This window comes from Parus major, chromosome 8, assembly GCF_001522545.3.
Source record: "Parus major isolate Abel chromosome 8, Parus_major1.1, whole genome shotgun sequence".
Classification (NCBI taxonomy): Eukaryota; Metazoa; Chordata; class Aves; order Passeriformes; family Paridae; genus Parus; species Parus major.
The window spans coordinates 11,793,966-11,808,814 of NC_031777.1; the positions used below are offsets into that span (position 1 = coordinate 11,793,966).

The 14,849-nt window shown below is 36.0% G+C and overlaps 1 long non-coding RNA gene across 1 annotated transcript in view; it reads right to left on the minus strand.

The window, feature by feature from the left end:
* The window catches only part of LOC117244800, a 30,948-nt gene extending 17,415 nt beyond the window's left edge, over positions 1-13,533 (minus strand). The window contains exons 1-2 of the long non-coding RNA XR_004498564.1: positions 13,368-13,533; positions 3,564-3,650 (exon numbers count right to left, since the gene is read on the minus strand). This is a non-coding gene — a long non-coding RNA (uncharacterized LOC117244800). The remainder of the gene's footprint in view (positions 1-3,563; positions 3,651-13,367) is intronic.
* Positions 13,534-14,849: the final 1,316 nt, after the last annotated feature.

Sequence of the window (14,849 nt, forward strand, 5' to 3'; positions counted from 1 at the left end):
CACAAAGCATTCAGCAGCAAAACATGGCCAGATTCACAGATGTGTCTGTCTCTCTCTCTGAATGTGATCCAAATATAAAAACCTGGTGAACACACATGGCCTAGACCCTGTGCACATCTTAGGTGTGGCAACAGCAGTGTCACTGCACATAGAGGTAGTTTTACATTTAGAAGTCAACAGTATCTGAAACTCAAATTGCACCTCGAGCTGAGAAATCATTTTTCCTTCATTATACCCCAATTTAGAAAGATACTGCCTTCAAATAATTACCTTTTCAAGTTATTAGACAAGATTTCAATCTTTAAAATGAGGCAATGAAACTATTCCTTGTCAATTCCTGTCAATAGGACATTGATTTGGCTTTCTATAACAATAACTGTTTACAGGCTACATATCTTACCTCAGCAGTAGTAAACCAAAACAAATATGAATACACATTTTCAAATCTAGATCAGTATCTTCTAAGCACTCTAAAGCTACATATTTGATTTTAAATGCTATTACTGGATTTCTTGATATACTTATTTGTACAATTTTTTTCCACAGTTTATGTCTGTGGTGCAAGATTCTTCAGAAATTGCTGATATATAAAAAGACCACTGCTCCTTTAAAAACCACTGTGTTTTTTAAAGAGGATCCACTAAAAATTCACTTGGCGACCCAGGTTCTACAGATTCTCAAACTAATCACACAATTCTCTCCTGTGTCGATCTTTACATATGTTCATTTTTGCTTTGATTTTCAAGTGGAAAGAAAAGAATCAGATGTGTAAGGTCTAGGGCAATCAACTATGATGCCTTTGTGAGCCACTGGCAGTAATTTATTCAACACAGCCATGAGGCTTTGGTGACTTTTGGTGACTTCTTTCACCTGATAGAAGAAATCATGAAACTCACTTCCTTTCTTCAAACTCACATGTGCCTCAGTCATCACATGAGGAGGAAAGGTCTGGAAATGTTATGTTTCTTCTTTTTTCATTCTTCCCCGTCTTAAAAATACTTTTTATGCTGTCCTGATTGTGTTTTATCTGATGTTTTCTCCAAACTTTGCCATTTCCCAAAAAGCTAATTGTACCCTATGGCTAAAACATAGCTACTCCCTTGTCTTTCTTTAATAACTTGCATATCAGAAACAATATTTTGTTAAGTAATGGCTTACACGCCTGGACAAGTCGCAGTACTCAGCTAATGCTAATTGCATTTGCAGCTGACTGAGAGTGTGCCCCGTGGCAGTTCTTTCAGATCAGCAGCCAGCCCCAACCTGTCACTCCAAAGCAACATTTGTGTGACTGTGCTCTAATTACTCATCCGCCCTGTTCACATGACCATAGGACTTCATGACTTGCTAATCTATGGAGAACTGCCAGACACCAGATATTACATCATCTATAGCATTTAAGACCAATTTACAGTATTGTAAAATATTTCTAAAAAAATATGCTGATAATTCCCCACTGTGACTACTAATAGCTGCAACAGCTGGCCCCAAAAGATATATTCCTAATGTGCATCTTTCAAAGGAAGAGGCTCAGACAAGAATCTTGGTAGAAACTACCTGGTTTAAGGCTCTGCCTGTTACAAGGAGGATTCCTGAAGAGAACAACTTGCAGAACAAGAGGCTAAACTAGTCTTGGAGAATTTCTACAAAAGAGAGACAAAGACCATTTTAACAAACCAAGACAATCCCTATTCTCTGCATAAAAAAATCCTCACCTCTTCAGGTCACTCACTATGTGAAGATTCTCCTTGGATTTTATTCCTGTTTCTGGCAGTTTCCTGTTGCACAGATGAACTATGTGAGCTTCCATTAAAACCACCCCAATACAGCTATTGCTGTGATGAAGAGCTAATGGTCTATTGTTTAAGGACAAAAGGGATTTGCCCTCCCCATCTGTTGTTTTGTAGGTAAGGAACACACACAGAGTTTTAGCTGTCTGATCAAAGTGTAGCTATTGATTAAATGACAATGGAAACAAAATGTCAGGTCTAGATTTTGGAACTACAGAAAAGTAAATGCCAGCTTATATGCATAGCCTCTTTATGTCTCAGAAATAGCTTTCTCCTTCATAAACAGTGCCATTGATTGATGCTATTCAGGCAAATGTCTAAGAACATTTTGTTCAGTAATTATTGTAGGCTTGAGCACACAGACTATAGAAGAAAAATCTATTTTAAGCCCAAAACTCAGTGTGCCCTTCACTGCAGGCAGGGTTGTGACTAACAGAGATGTCATCCTTATTATCTTTACCAGATGCAGAAGCTCAAAACAAACCATTGAGCTCATTAAAGACACAAGCATGGGATAGCATCCAACAGTCATAGCAACAAATTACTGGGCTCCAGGCAAACTAGCTAACTACAAATTGAAGTGGGAAAAAAGAGTGAGCGTAAGATACACAGTAATCATTCACAGCAAACACAAAGTCAAACCAACAGCCAAATTCTTGATGGTTTTTGAGCTGTCAAGGAAGAATACACAAAAAGCTATCATGTCTTGATGACTAACAGATAAAAACTGATCGTTACGAAAAATTAGACAAAAAACATGCAATAAGCAAGTACTGCAGCCTGGGATCTGATTAACACTTTTGCCAGGTCAAAACTTCATATGTACTTCCATGTCAGTGATGCTATGTAGCTCCCTCCCTCAAGCATGCCCACGGCACTTCTATGACTTTAGCAGAATTCTAACTCTTCTGGCCAAAGAACAGTTTCCCTAAGGCCACATAATTTCCTAGAGTGCTATCACTGTTAGATAGAAAGAGAGATTTATTCATCATTTTCAATTGCACAAAATTGTCCTCTTACCATTTTGCTGTCTGCACCTCAATATACCTTGTGGTTTTTTATTTGTTGTAGATCAATTTTCACTGGAATTACACAATGTAAATCAGTATAAAAAAATGCATAGGGCTCAGGATTTGGGCAAAGGATTTTATAGGTTTTTTTTCATTTTGCCTTACTTATAAATTAATTTCTGTTTGTTTCAGCTATTCTTATTTCTCTTTTTGAGTCTTGTATCTCACAAAGGATTCTTTAAGTTTACTGATAGCATGGTTTACTCTCACAGTCCTATGGCATTCTGAAGAAGAAACAGACCTATGTTTCAAATGGGGCTGGATTTTTGTCTCTACATTTTTCTCAAAATCCAAAAGTGATAGGTAGGATTTGGAAGTGTTATTATCCACCAATCTCAGGCTTTTGGCTATACTGAAAAAAACAAGCATTTTCTTTAATAATGTAATTTTTATATATTCTAATAAAAATTACCACCAAGAGGGTGATCAATGGAACAGGCTCCCTCAGGAAGTGGTCATAGTCCTAAGCCTGTCAGAAACCAAAGAGCATCTCAATGATACACTAAATCATATGGTTAATTTTGATGTAGTAGGAAGTTGGATTTGATGATCCTTAGGAATCTCTTCCAACTCAAGATATTCCATGACTTTACTGTCTCTTGTGGAGGTCTGTTGCTCACAAAGTGAGCAGCTACTTTATCACTGAGACCAACGGTTTCATTCAAAAGTAAACTAGTGTTAAAACTGGATGTATTCCAGCACTTACCTTGAAAGGTTTGGGTAATTCTTGGAAAGGATTAGTGCAGGAAGCTGGAGTTCAAAAGGGCTCTTTACAGTGGCCTCTAATCCATGCCTAATTGAAACAAGGAAAGGGCAATGAAATCCTGGTCACGATAAAGCAAAATCTTCCATCCTGAGAGAGCCAAAGACATCCTGGGAGGCTGTCAGAAGTATGAATATGTTTATTCAACATATGTAAACTAATGGATAAACATAAATTTTATTTCAGCATCTTTATCAGACTATGAAATTATTACCAGCTGTGGCTGAAAACCAAAAACAACTTTGAGAAAGTGAACAGAAGTCTGCTTACATTTTATGGGCATTTTTTCCTCCAGAAGAGTTCTAGTAAGACTGGAAAGCCTGTAGAACTGCTGCTATTCTTGAACAAACACATTATCACAGCAGTTAAACCTTGGTCCATTTCAGTCAAACAGATATACAGTGGCCGCTCACTGCCATATTTTTCACCTCCTCTGTTGGAATGATATAATTCATTGTTACAAATGTGGAATTTAAGCAACACTGCTGAATCCAATTAGAAAAATGGAATACAGTCAATCTAGGTTTCAACAGATAAATATAGCTGAGCAGAACACACCGGAATTCCGTAAGAGCCTACTTTGTCTCTGGATACATTTTCAGTGCCCATTCATTATCTCCAAAAACATCAGCTTCTTTCATCCATAAAGATGAAATAACTGTGCTGGTGAAAGTGCAAAGTTTCATGTAAACTTCTTGTGAAATTTCAAACTACTAAAGGAATAGAATCTTCAGCATGAAAAAGTCTTCATGGTAAAAGGTCTGCCAGGAGATATAAAGGGTCATCTTCAAGGGACAATCCAGTATCTGCCTTAGCAGAGGGAGTCAGGAAAAAAAGCCATTAAAGAGAAATAGCTATGTCTAATACAAAGAATATGTTTCTTTCATCTGAGATTTTAAGCCTGAGTTAGCTTCCTGAGCACACTAAGATTTAAAAAATAGCATTTTACAATATTCAGAATCTCCAAAAGGAGAGGGTATAGACTAAAATCAATTCTCCATGGAATCCTTTCATTTTACAGTATCCTACAATACTACAAAAGAGTTCAGCAATGTACTGAGTATGACTAATTTTTCATGGAAGTGTCTTAAAAATAAAGCACAGAAGCTCTTTATGAATTATCTCCCTTTGAAAAGACTTGAAAGACCAGACTGCAGATTGTTGACATGAAGATGTCAGATGAAAAGAAAAACTATCCAATCCATTTTATTGCACATTGGATATATTTTCATTGGACTAGACTATGCACCCTCATGAATCACAATTCTAAGACGCCAGGAAAAATACAGCTTTAGGACTTATTTAAGGGATATTACTGTTGACCACTATGCCACTTAGAAAATAGGACATAAATTTAAAATTACTAAGTGAAAGTTAAAAAATACAGTCATTAGATATTCATTAAACTATGATCATTTACATTTTGATGGTCCATAATAGTTTTAAGATTGTTATGAAAACCTTTTGCATGCCTTTTTACACTGTAAAGGCTAAATCCCTGCGGAATTATTAGGACTTGACAGCTCTACATAAAGCTGAAATAATGAGGTTTGGCATCTGAGAGCTCCTTAATCCTCTTCCATCAATACTGCTGCAATAATTGCAAATGTCAAGCTAAAATGACTGTGAGCCTCAGACATCTGTCAGTTACAATTACACAAAAAAATTGGTCTGATTATTATACTGTATGTTTTATTCCAGAACCACAGTATTGAACAAACAATTACTACAGCTTGTGTGGTTTGTTTCAATAGAAAGAAAAAGAAAAATTAAAAAAAAAAACAAACTAAAAAAGAAAACCAAAGAAATAAAACCAGAAAGACCAGCACACACACAAAAAGCCCACCCACACTGGACTTTCAAGGAAGCCTTACACAATTATCAGAAGAAAATTATCCTCTTCCAGAGGATGAGACAAACTGTAGTTTCCATCACATATTTGTCCATGTTTATAAAGAATGACATTGGTACAGCCACTGAAAATAACAGTTACACCAGACCTGTGTTAAGTAACAGAAACCAACAGTATTCAGATATAACCGTGCTACATCTTTAGAGCAGTGTTATGTGATGTTTGCAATTTTAACCAAGAATTTTTTTGCCATGCTCTTTCTTGAGATAATCTACCTTTTCCAGCCTGTTGAACTGTCACCGATAGCTGTATACTGACTCAAAAGTACACTGTAACTTCTTCTCTTTTCCACAGACACTCCTCAGCATTTTTGTTCTTCCTTATAGGTTATGCTGGCTGCAAGCTGCTGAAGGATTATGAACATTTAGCTCAGTCTGATCACATTCTGATAGAAAGGTTGCTTGACATGGAACACATAAGTACTTCAGCCAGCTTTGCTGAATCAGGATGATTTCAGTTAGTTCTTTTAATCCTGTTGCCTTATATAGCTTTCATAATAGTACTTTCTCAGAGCTAAAAGCTTTTGCTGCTTTCAGTTACTCAGTAAATAAATGTGGTTAATTATTTTTCTGTTCATTCTACAGTACAAATGTGAGGGCTTGCACAAACTACCCATATATTCAGATTTCTGCTTGGAATAAGTGCTGTTCTTCAATTACTACGGTTTCTGTAGAACCATTAAAAAAACTTTTTCTCTTACAAAAAAAATCCTTTCATTAATTGCCTCTCTATTCTTCCCATGCACTTGGGTATGAAGGCTGAGGCACTGGCAGTCTACCAGTCTTCTCAATGGATAATTTCCTCTAAATGATGAACTAAAATTATTTTTACTTCTGCATTTTTAGATGCTCTGCCAGTTTTCTTTTTATTATTGGTATGAGGAAGTCATTTATTACATTGTTATGGGATACTCAGCATCCTCTCTTTATGTATGTTCCTCTCAAGATATAGATATATATACACATGTATCTATGTGTTTACTCATTAAAGTAATTGCCCAAACTCATCTTGATATTAGGACTAGGAAACTCTCAATAGACCACTCTTTGCTCATGCAATTTGAAGTGGAATATTTGAAGGGAAGTCCAGAGTGCTCTAACACTGAGCCTTCAGGGCTGTCAGTCAAATAAGGAAGGAAGAACAGTAACAGACTTTGGAATCTCCCTTAGCAATTCCAGAGTATCTTACTTAACACCTCCACGTACTTTTTTCTTAGTTATGTCCTAAATCTAGAGGAAAATGCCAATAAAGCAAGCTGCACCTTACCCTCAGTCAGAAATGTTATGCCCTAAAATTGTATAAAAAGCTCATTTGTCTATTTATCTTCCATACAAGCCACCTCCAGCTTTTCTTCCATATTCCCGCTCATGATTGCAAGGATTTCTCTATAAATACTGTAAAGATAGTCTCCTCCCCCTGTCCTTTAAATCCTTTATGTAAACTTGGCCTTTCTGGGAAGTCTACAAAACCCTTGATGCTGACATGCCAGGAGGTAATCTGTCTTCCAAACTGGCACTATTTATTTGGTTTCTTTCCTCTTCTATTTGTCATACCTACACACCATCTTATGTCTTAGACTTAATTCCTAAGCACCTGGGGCAAGGATCATTTATTAACTCTGTTTGTACAACATCAAGTGCAACAGGGTTATGATTTATGCCAGACCTGACAAATTAAATAAATAGCTTGTCTTTCACCCAAGAGTCTCAAACACTGGTTTTCAGAACAATTGTAAAACAAGTGCTGGAACTGAATAAAATTACTTGGATGGTGAGCTCAAACAATATATTCTATGGACATTCCTCTCAAACATAGGAATGCTTTTCAACTTTGCTGATTCCCTAAAAATTTTCTATTTCAAGATATCTTTCAATATTTTTGTTCCCAAACATAAGTACCTGAATAAAGTGAATATGAGTTTAGGTGCATGAATAGAAAACTACAAATGACAGACTGACAGAGGGATCTGTCAATTACAAGACAAGAAATATTTGTTAATGTCTCTCTGGTTCTCTGGCAAGCATTTGATCAAACCTTAAGGATTCCGTTTTATCAGAAATTAAGTAAATTACATTAAATAATTAAGTAAATACTTAATTGCTTAAGTAATTAATTATTAATTAATATTAATTAATTAATTAAGTAAACACATATGGACACAGATGGGGTTTTACCATTTATAAACAATTATAAATACATAATATAATAATATATATATTACTATAAATAAACTAAGGGGCTTATCCATCTGTGGGTTCAAATGACTTACCTGTTTTATAAGGACTACATGGTTATGTGTATACAAAGCAGGTATAGTTTGGCATTCCAGATTTCTGAATGTGTTATTATTCATTCTGACTATTGAGAATAATATAAAAGAGATTTTTTAGAAATAGTTTTGATGAAAAACAACTGCACTCTGTTCACTGATAAGAGTCAAGCAGATTCAGTAGAAGCCTTGTATTTTGTCACTTGAAAGCTTTGAAATCAACTCAATATTTTATAGCTACAGTTTACTGAATTTGGTAAATCTGTGTGTGCAGACGTGTGTGTATAAACATTTATATACAACTATTATAAACAACTCTATTACATGACAGGTGACAAAATGAAAATTATGTCCTTTTGATTTTTCTTCCAATCCAGCTTAGCCAATGAAAAGATTCTACTGCAGAATCAAACTGATTCTTTTAAACTGATGCTTTTAAAAGAAAGCAAGAACAGGAGGGGGAAGAAAAAGGAATTGTCACAACTGGTGAGGTTAATGCAGTCTAAGCCATCCTAATTACAACACCAGGACAATACCTACATCTTGAGTGACTTAGTACTAGAAGATAGGTCAAACTGGACTTGGAAAATTATATTACAATTAATCCCTCATAGACCTTTCAGTGCATTGCCATATCGTCCCACATCTGTAACTTAGTAACAGAATTCAATTTTTATTTTGTTTCATTGTAAAAGACAGATTTTCAAGGTGAAAATTTTCACAATTCAGAGACCAATACAAGCTTTTCATTCATGCAAGTGGAGCTGCTGGTCTAAGGAAAGGCTAGCATTGCAGTTCTTATGTATTCTTGCAGAAAGATTTTCAAAGATTCAGTTTCCTAGCTTTTTCTCCAGTAAATATGGAAATAGACTGCATACTCCTAAAATTTAAGCCTGCATACTATACTGGAGAAAAATCAACTGCAGTTGTAAAAGGATACAAGAGAAAGAATTTTCACATCATGTATATCACAAGTTGTTACTATTTCAGTACAGCAGCACTTAGTCTGATCTGTAATCATGCTCAGATTGTACACACAATTTCTGACCTCAGCCAAACTACCAAAAGAATGAAGAAATAAGCTATCTGCTCCTATAAACTGCTGAATTTTCTGAAATCTGACCGTAGGAAAACAGATTTCCAAAACTGAAACCATATTCAGACCTACTATTTTTCACTCAGATTTGGATGAAGCTTCCCCTCTTTTATGGATCATACTTGTGCGCTCATGCTATTGAAACTCAGGAGCATATGATTAACAAAGGACAAGGCAAACACAGAGTGGTAATAATGTAACATTACATTTCCTCAGGAAGATAGAAACATAAAAAATGGGTAATAACAGAAAGAACAATAAATAGAATCCCTTTGTAACAGGTTTTCTTTCCTTACTGGGTAGAAATCCAGTTGATAAGACTGCATGCAAATGAAATAGAAATATATTATTACAATTTACATTACAATATTCTATTTAAATTTGACTTAAGGGTATTCTCAGAAGCAACAAGTTTTCTGCCCAGGTAGACATACCAAGGGAAAAAAAGATTTTTTTTCATGCACAAAAAACATGCTTTAAAACCCTGTGTCAGAAGAAAAGCATTGTTACTTGGAAGAAGGGAAAGCACAAAGAAAGAGTTTTTCATATCAAAGGCAGTATTTGGCAGGAGAATGGGCATTGGTCTCCTGAAAACAAGAATTCTTCCTCTCAACACAGTCTGACATGAATGCCCTGGGACAGAAAAAGAAGCAAGTCAAAAGTACTGACATGACAGTGGCTCACGGTCTTTAATCTTTATTACCTGTGTTTCATAGAACTTAGGAAACACATCTTCTCTGAGAACAAAAATTCTGGAGATTTAAGAATAAATCTGTCACATTCCGCTCTTTTTTTAAAATTGCAGGCTCTCATCATCTTTTGCTTGATTTTCGGGTTTTATTTCAGGAATAGCAACTAATGATATATCTTGACAGATACAAAAAATTGCAAAGGAGGAAGAGCCTCCTAGCCTATGGCAAATAAAAATTATTACAGAGAGATCTAGGCTGAGGGATGTCACAGCAGCTGGAATATACACTGGCAGAGATGAAGCCCATCGGCTGTGGGACACCAGATAGAGTATGTAGTAATTATACAGCGTGATCATGAGTACCATGATACAACCATACGTTGTGGTTCTCCAGCAAATGACCCATAATCATACCTCACAGATATCCATGCATTTCATTTATATGCTTGTAATTCAGCTGAACAGTGGCTCTCCTGTCTTGACATGTGACGTTTTCATAGTCTGTAGTCAAATTACCACCATTGGGCATGAGTTACTTTACTGTGAGAACACAACTATTACATGATAAAGTAGCAATGGCATTTTGCAATCACTTCATGTTGATTTCTCACTTGCTGCTCATCTCTGTGCACCCAGATGACTTAAGTCACTTTGTAATCATAGGCTATCCAACCACTTTAAAATGTTATCCCAGTCTCAAGAAATTATAGTCAATGGGTATCAACACAGCACAGCCAGATATTTAATAGACCAGGCTTGTTCTAAGGCATTTGAAATTTTAATTTGCACATATTAATGATAGAAACCAAATATGACCAGTTATTAGACCAAACCAGGTTGACTGGGGCTTTATCCTGTCTGGTCTTGAAAATCCCCAAGCATGGAGACAGTAGAGCTTCTCTGAGCAAACTGCCTCATTGTTTAACTGTCCTCATAGTGAAAATGATTTCCCTAAATCCACTCAGGCTCAGTGCAAATACTGAAAAAGTAATGCATGAATAAGCTTCAGATACATTTAAACCCTAAAAGGTTCCATTAACAATTTATATTTAATGGAGGGCTAAGCATGAAACCTAAATTATCAGAGTGACTCTCTAAAAGCAGAAGAGAAGCACTGTGTAACAGTCACAAAATTTGCATTACAGTTTACTGAAATACCCAGGAATTTATGTTTTAATCACTCCCATATCCCAGCAATGAAGGCTATATATGAATATATACAAAGATGAAGTAATAATAAACAGGATCAGTTAGCAAAAATCAATGCGCAGTGAACAGCAACAGAAGTGAAAACAGGTTAATGTATTCACATCACAAGGCTTATCATAGCGCTTGTTTTCTGCTGAGTTAAATACTGCATGTGACACAGCTATACCCCATTATACATTACAGATACTGCAGGTTATAGTGCTAAGCTTGGTCCCATCCATAATGAGGAAATTACTTATTTGCTTTTGTTCTTTAGATTTATGTTGCGCAGACTGAACTGTGCAAAATGACAGCCTTGCAGTGAATCAGTAACAAGCAGTGCTTTGTTTCACTGTCCAAACACAAGAAAGGACATTTGTCTGAAGAACTGCATTTGCATTTAAATGCTTCTTCTTTATAAAAGCACCTTCTACAAGTATTAATTAAGCTACAGTAATGAAATACTGTCAAGGATGTGCTTAGTTTAATAACAGAATTTAATAAAAACTCATTTAATGCAAAAACAGTATGGTGCAAAATTACAACTGTTTTACATTACTGAACACCATTTGTATAAAACCAGTGTGTTTACATATTTCTCACATTTCTTTCATATAAGAGTATCACAGGTATCTTCTGTGGAGAATGAAGCAGTTATGCATTGCTTCTATAGATGGCTGATGCTACACAGGCTGTCAGTCAGATATAAATTCATCTGGCTGCCAGGAGTTAAGTCAAGCGAGGCTGCTATGGTAAAAATCAATAGGAAAGAGCACAATGGAAGAAATAAGATATTCACGCTGCTTCAAAGTGGTAAAAAATAACATTGGCTTCAAGTGTTCAGCAGGTGAGAGCTAGTGGCCTGGCCCCACCCAGTCTTCCAGACAGTTTATTCTTTTCTAGCTGATAGCCTGTAGTGGAAGAAAATCCCAAACCTTAAAACGTCATCCAAGGAAAGCAAGAAAAGCACAATAATTATCAGGGACTTGTGAAAAACAGAGGGACAGTTAGCATGGTACCAAATGTATAAGAGAGAGGTAAGAAGAAGCCTGGTTTGCATAGTGAGTAGCTAGACTTGAAATCTTTCGTTTCCAAGGTTGACCATTTGGGTTCTTTAAAATGCAGACATTCCTTGGAAAATACAATCCTGGGCTGCCAATTATCTAAAGCCATCTCATGTTCCTGATCTTCCCCCTGGCTCTAGTGCTACACACTGCCTTTCCACTGCCAAAATTCTCATCCTCCTTTAATATGAGAAGGCTGACCCACCCTTCTCTCTCTCTCTCTCTCTTCTCTCTCTCAAAGCAAACAGAGCTTGTTCTTCTTTCAAACACAGTACAGTTTGAAGAAACTGAGATGGGGTTTGAAGACAATTCTGTCATGTGCATCTGTTAACATCTCTACACAATGCTATTTAGGAACCTACTACCAAACTTTTCATGATGAACATTTGTTTTCTCTTACAATGTAAAATACAGTTTCACAGTTTTAAGTTATTTCTGTATCCTCTTACATATCCATGCTCCCTCCATTTATTCTTCCCAGTATCACCTGGTACCACTTCCATTTTCTTGGAGTAGATACATCATATCCCAGTTATTTTTTATGCAACTGTAGCAAAATTTCTTATAGAGAAGATGCATTTTCTATAAAATATGTAAATACCATTGAGCTAAGAAGGATGGACTACATCTTCTCACTACCTAAACAATAACAAACAATAGTACAAAATTCAAAAGGCAAAAATAGAGTGCTACCACATTCCAGTTTCAGAGAAAATATGCAAAAGAGGAATATTCAAAATATTACAGGGATGTAAATGGCCTCAGAAGGGTGTAGCCTGTGGGAATATGAGAAACAAGTGAAGGAAATACTTGAAAATTCTGCCATTCCAAAGATGCTCACTGCAAAGTCTTTTAAACAGACTAATTTAGAGTTTCAAAAATAGCTTCTTCGTGTGAAATCAGCATAATGGGTTACACATTTTGGAATCATAAGACTCTACCTGCTTCTCTTACATCTCACAAAGGGAAACACTACACACTCAGTAAAAAGAGGCATGGAACCATGGATGACCTAGCAGTGATGGCAAAGCACTATTTTGCATTGCTTCAAACAGAAAAGTGCTCAGACTGAAAAGTCCCATCACAATGCTGAATGCATGGAGTACAAACAAGAAAAAGTTTTAAAGCCTCCTTCTTAAAAAAGAAAAAGGTAAAAAAACCCCAACTGCTTCTTCTATCCCAGCAGTCTGCTTTCCACATATTTAATGAAATACCTATTTTGCATACAAGTAAAAATATTTTACAGCATCTTCCATTCCATCATCTTGAAGATACCATGAAGATCCCAAATGTATTTTTAATGATTGACTAGATAAGGGGTGCTGCATAACTGAGGGGTGACAAGGAAGTTGCAAACAAGCTGTACAAATCTTTCATCATTAAACTTAAAGATTGGATCCAAAAGTTAGTACTTATAGCTCTACATATTATAGCATTAACTTATTAATACAGTAGGAATTCAGAAAATGTTTACAAACTACTTCACTGCAATGAAATGCTCTGCAACATAAAATAGTAGGGGCTTACCAAGGAGCAGTCTCAGTCTGGAAAAAAAAAATTTGAATCCATGAAAAATTACTAGATACTGCACTGTTAGTCTCTGGGCAGTCTGATGCCTGTCTAGTATATTTACAATGTTAAAGTATTCCTAATGATAGGTTCCCATTGCTTACAGATATGAAGCAGAGGAAGCGCTAAATGGAATACAGCTGATCTTTCCCACTGAGCTGAGTAAATAATTACACTGTCCTTGTGATACCAGTGGAGCTAATGGAGCAGAAAAGAGGCCAATTCTTTGCTCCTGAAACTTGATACATCATCTGAGCAATGAAGGTTAACTCATCTGACATTCCTGTTACCTTTTGAAATATCCAGTGATTAATATGAAACAAGCAAAAAAAGAGGTTTATGCAGGACAAAAATTAGATTACTTCCCTTGACTTTCTACCTAGTCTAGACAATGGTTCACAAAATACCACACATCTGCCACCTCTAATTCCTGCACAGGACAATATATCATCTTTGCTACTCCTCTGCCTTTCAGAAGTAGGAAAGAAAGTGGGTAAATAATAATAACATAAAGATGATAAAATGCCTTTCCTCTGAGTTTGGTCTGGTGCCTGTCTGGTAGTAGTTCTGTGTTTGTGCCAGACTACACTGGCTGAATGCTCAGAGTGTTCTGTTCATGTGTTGCCCCTTTCCTGTTAAACTATAAACACATCTTTTACTGAACTTTCACAATGGGAGGGATCAGTGTACTTTCCCCATCTCTCTGATGAACCATTTCACAGTTCCTCCTTATGAACTGCAACTTTTCCTCTGAAGCTGATCATGAATTTATACAAAATGTGAACAGTTCAGATAACGGCATGTATTCTGATTGTTACCTGAGTATTATGATTATTGTCCTCTTGCAAAATTTTCTACTGCTATGTGAGGTACTTAATATGTTCACTACATTATAGAAAATAAAAATAAATTTACCATTGTGTCTGGTGCCCATGAAATTATTCAGTTTTGTTTTACTGAATTCCAGACTGTGGCAGTTAAAATAAGAGATAAACTGATTAAAGATTGTACATTGCTTTTCACATTCTGCTATTTTCTGTCATTAAAATCACATCACACCACTTTTTTGACATCTCATTTGGAGGCCCATCTGTGGTAATTTTACCCATAATGTAACTGGTAGCACAAACACAGGAATTTATTGTATCCCCAGAAAACAATTCAAAGCTCTACTCTTAGGAACCAATGGGGCTAAACTTTGTTTAGAAAATTTAGTCTGGATACATTCACACAGGAAAAAATACCCCAAAAAAACGGGAAGGCAAGTTGAAGTCAGTAACATGATTGGTACTGGTAAAATGCAGAGTAAAATTTCATCCAGTAATTTATCATTAATTTGGTTTTAGTATGAAAAATTCTGAGTGGAATAAAAAGCCAAAAGAGGAAGGAAAATCCTTCCTTTGCTTCAGGGACACTAGAAGCTCATCCTATTGGAGAAGT